Below are 4,965 nucleotides of genomic sequence, written 5' to 3' on the forward strand. Positions count from 1 at the left end.
CCTCAATTTTTTTTTTTGGAATTTTTTTGAAAAAAATGCCCTGCTATAGCCTTACTTTTTATTTTGGGTGATTTTTGTTTTTTGTCTTTTTTGTGCCTTATAGCCTTTTTAGCCCAGTTTAAGTATGTGCATTATATTTGCAGTAGTTTTTAGGGTCTAATGATGGTCTTAACTCAATTTTTTTTTTTTGTATTTTTTTTGAAAAAATGCCTTGCTATAGCCTTACTTTTTATTTTGGGTGATTTTTGTTTTTTGTCATTTTTTGTGCCTATAGCCTTTTTAGCCCAGTTTAAGTATGTGCATTATATTTGCAGTAGTTTTTAGGGTCTAATGATGGTCCTAACTCAATTTTTTTTTTTGGAATTTTTTTGAAAAAAATGCCTTGCTATAGCCTTACTTTTTATTTTGGGTGATTTTTTGTTTTTTTTGTCATTTTTTGTGCCTTATAGCCTTTTTTTAGCCCAGTTTAAGTATGTGCATTATATTTGCAGCAGTTTTTAGGGTCTAATGATGGTCCTAACTCAATTTTTTTTTTTTGGAATTTTTCTGAAAAAAATCCCTTGCTATAGCCTTACTTTTTATTTTGGGTGATTTTTGTTTTTTGTCATTTTTTGTGCCTTATAGCCTTTTTAGCCCAGTTTAAGTATGTGCATTATTTTTGTAGTAGTTTTTAGGGTCTAATGATGGTCCTAACTCAATTTTTTTTTTCTGGAATTTTTTTGAAAAAAATGCCTTGCTATAGCCTTACTTTTTATTTTGGGTGATTTTTGTTTTTTGTCATTTTTTGTGCCTTATAGCCTTTTTAGCCCAGTTTAAGTATGTGCATTATATTTGCAGTAGTTTTTAGGGTCTAATGATGGTCCTAACTCAATTTTTTTTTTTGGAATTTTTTGAAAAAATGCCTTGCTATAGCCTTACTTTTTATTTTGGGTGATTTTTGTTTTTTGTCATTTTTTGTGCCTTATAGCCTTTTTAGCCCAGTTTAAGTATGTGCATTATATTTGCAGTAGTTTTTAGGGTCTAATGATGGTCCTAACTCAATTTTTTTTTTTGGAATTTTTTTGAAAAAATGCCTTGCTATAGCCTTACTTTTTATTTTGGGTGATTTTTGTTTTTTGTCATTTTTTGTGCCTTATAGCCTTTTTAGCCCAGTTTAAGTATGTGCATTATATTTGCAGTAGTTTTTAGGGTCTAATGATGGTCCTAACTCAATTTTTTTTTTTGGAATTTTTTTGAAAAAAATGCCTTGCTATAGCCTTACTTTTTATTTTGGGTGATTTTTGTTTTTTGTCATTTTTTTGTGCCTTATAGCCTTTTTAGCCCAGTTTAAGTATGTGCATTATATTTGCAGTAGTTTTTAGGGTCTAATGATGGTCCTAACTCAATTTTTTTTTTTTGGAATTTTTTTTGAAAAAAATGCCTTGCTATAGCCTTACTTTTTATTTTGGGTGATTTTTGTTTTTTGTCATTTTTTGTGCCTTATAGCCTTTTTAGCCCAGTTTAAGTATGTGCATTATATTTGCAGTAGTTTTTAGGGTCTAATGATGGTCCTAACTCAATTTTTTTTTTTGGAATTTTTTTGAAAAAAATGCCTTGCTATAGCCTTACTTTTTATTTTGGGTGATTTTTGTTTTTTGTCATTTTTTGTGCCTTATAGACTTTTTAGCCCAGTTTAAGTATGTGCATTATATTTGCAGTAGTTTTTAGGGTCTAATGATGGTCCTAACTCAATTTTTTTTTTTTGGAATTTTTTTGAAAAAAATGCCTTGCTATAGCCTTACTTTTTATTTTGGGTGATTTTTGTTTTTTGTCATTTTTTGTGCCTTATAGCCTTTTTAGCCCAGTTTAAGTATGTGCATTATATTTGCAGTAGTTTTTAGGGTCTAATGATGGTCCTAACTCAATTTTTTTTTTTGGAATTTTTTTGAAAAAAATGCCTTGCTATAGCCTTACTTTTTATTTTGGGTGATTTTAGTTTTTCGTCATTTTTTGTGCCTTATAGCCTTTTTAGCCCAGTTTAAGTATGTGCATTATATTTGCAGTAGTTTTTAGGGTCTAATGATGGTCCTAACTCAATTTTTTTTTTTGGAATTTTTTTGAAAAAAATGCCTTGCTATAGCCTTACTTTTTATTTTGGGTGATTTTTGTTTTTTGTCATTTTTTTGTGCCTTATAGCCTTTTTAGCCCAGTTTAAGTATGTGCATTATATTTGCAGTAGTTTTTAGGGTCTAATGATGGTCCTAACTCAATTTTTTTTTTTGGAATTTTTTTGAAAAAAATGCCTTGCTATAGCCTTACTTTTTATTTTGGGTGATTTTTGTTTTTTGTCATTTTTTGTGCCTTATAGCCTTTTTAGCCCAGTTTAAGTATGTGCATTATATTTGCAGTAGTTTTTAGGGTCTAATGATGGTCCTAACTCAATTTTTTTTTTTTGGAATTTTTTTGAAAAAAATGCCTTGCTATAGCCTTACTTTTTATTTTGGGTGATTTTAGTTTTTTGTCATTTTTTGTGCCTTATAGCCTTTTTAGCCCAGTTTAAGTATGTGCATTATATTTGCAGTAGTTTTTAGGGTCTAATGATGGTCCTAACTCAATTTTTTTTTTTGGAATTTTTTTGAAAAAAATGCCTTGCTATAGCCTTACTTTTTATTTTGGGTGATTTTTGTTTTTTGTCTTTTTTTGTGCCTTATAGCCTTTTTAGCCCAGTTTAAGTATGTGCATTATATTTGCAGTAGTTTTTAGGGTCTAATGATGGTCCTAACTCAATTTTTTTTTTTGGAATTTTTTTGAAAAAAATCCCTTGCTATAGCCTTACTTTTTATTTTGGGTGATTTTAGTTTTTTGTCATTTTTTGTGCCTTATGGCCTTTTTAGCCCAGTTTAAGTATGTGCATTATATTTGCAGTAGTTTTTAGGGTCTAATGATGGTCCTAACTCAATTTTTTTTTTTGGAATTTTTTTGAAAAAAATGCCTTGCTATAGCCTTACTTTTTATTTTGGGTGATTTTTGTTTTTTGTCATTTTTTGTGCCTTATAGCCTTTTTAGCCCAGTTTAAGTATGTGCATTATTTTTGTAGTAGTTTTTAGGGTCTAATGATGGTCCTAACTCAATTTTTTTTTTTCTGGAATTTTTTTGAAAAAAATGCCTTGCTATAGCCTTACTTTTTATTTTGGGTGATTTTTGTTTTTTGTCATTTTTTTGTGCCTTATAGCCTTTTTAGCCCAGTTTAAGTATGTGCATTATATTTGCAGTAGTTTTTAGGGTCTAATGATGGTCCTAACTCAATTTTTTTTTTTGGAATTTTTTTGAAAAAAATGCCTTGCTATAGCCTTACTTTTTATTTTGGGTGATTTTTGTTTTTTGTCATTTTTTGTGCCTTATAGCCTTTTAGCCCAGTTTAAGTATGTGCATTATATTTGCAGTAGTTTTTAGGGTCTAATGATGGTCCTAACTCAATTTTTTTTTTGGGAATTTCTTTGAAAAAAAATCCCTTGCTATAGCCTTACTTTTTATTTTGGGTGATTTTTGTTTTTTGTCATTTTTTGTGCCTTATAGCCTTTTTAGCCCAGTTTAAGTATGTGCATTATATTTGCAGTAGTTTTTAGGGTCTAATGATGGTCCTAACTCAATTTTTTTTTTATGGAATTTTTTTGAAAAAAATGCATAAATTTGGGTGAAAACATGTCAAACAATTCAAAATGAAAGTAAGGTTATAGTAAGGCATAAACAAGGGCAAAACGGAGTTAAGGCTACAGTAAGGCATTAAAAAAGCAGCACAAGTTGGTATTTTGATAAATAATTCAAAAAGCAGGCTGAATGTTTTACTCCTAAGTAAACAGATTTGTCTCAGAAATAGGCACAAATAGATCTACAATTTACACGTTTTATTATTTGTATGTGCATGTTTAACATGAATTATTTTGTGTACATTTTCATCTGTGCTTGTAAATTGCTCAGCATGTAAATTTATTTTTCAGATAAACGTAAAACAACTTCACTCAGATTCACTTTAGCATTGAAGTCTTTGCTGAAGATGAATTCCTTTTACCAAAACAGACGAATTAATAATCTAATAATGACGTTGGTGTTTGCTGATGATCACAGTTCCACTAAAATACTCAGACTGTTTTTTATGACACTTCTATTGATGTGTGTGATGCTCAATTTTACGTAACAGAGTGAAAATGATAAAGGTGCAACAGTTTGACCAAATAAATGACAGTGAATAGTAATTCAACTTAGAATTAGACACTGATAAACTATTCAAATTGTACGTCAAATTACAGTAAATACACATAGGACGCCTTCTTTCTTAATTTATTTGGATTTTCATAGATAATAAAATTGAATAACTTTATTCTAATGTTCTGTTGATCACACTACTACACTTGTTTCCTCAGAATTTTAATGTGTTTTTATTGAACATTTCCAAAGTACTTAAGAGGCTCTTTCACCAATTTAAAGATTCTGCTTTCAATAATCCATTAACACTAAACGCTTCTATTTTCTGTAATTTCAGTAGTTTATTAGCGTCTAATTCTCTGTGAGGTGAGAATTCTAAGTTTATTTACTATTCACTATCAGGTATTTGCCCAAACTGGTGTTATATCAAATATAGCATCACATACATCAAATAAAGTGTCACTAAAATTATGAAAAACTACTCTTTTTGGTCACGTAGACACGTAGTAATCTCCAGCAGTATTATCAATAGCGGCCCCTAGTGGAGCAGTGGTGCTACACGTGTGAATCTGAGCCAAGCTGTGTTTACGTTTGTTTCAAAAAAAAAAAATGCACACGTCGACCAATCCACACACGATAAATACACACATACACATCAGTCATGTGATGTCAAGATGGTGGAACACAGGCTATAAAACTGTCACAAATACAGTGCACAATAATGTGTTTTGTTAGGCACAGTTTATTAATTCCATTAATAAATTAGCTCTAATATTGGTCCAT

Source organism: Gouania willdenowi, chromosome 2, assembly GCF_900634775.1.
Source record: "Gouania willdenowi chromosome 2, fGouWil2.1, whole genome shotgun sequence".
NCBI lineage: Eukaryota > Metazoa > Chordata > Actinopteri > Blenniiformes > Gobiesocidae > Gouania > Gouania willdenowi.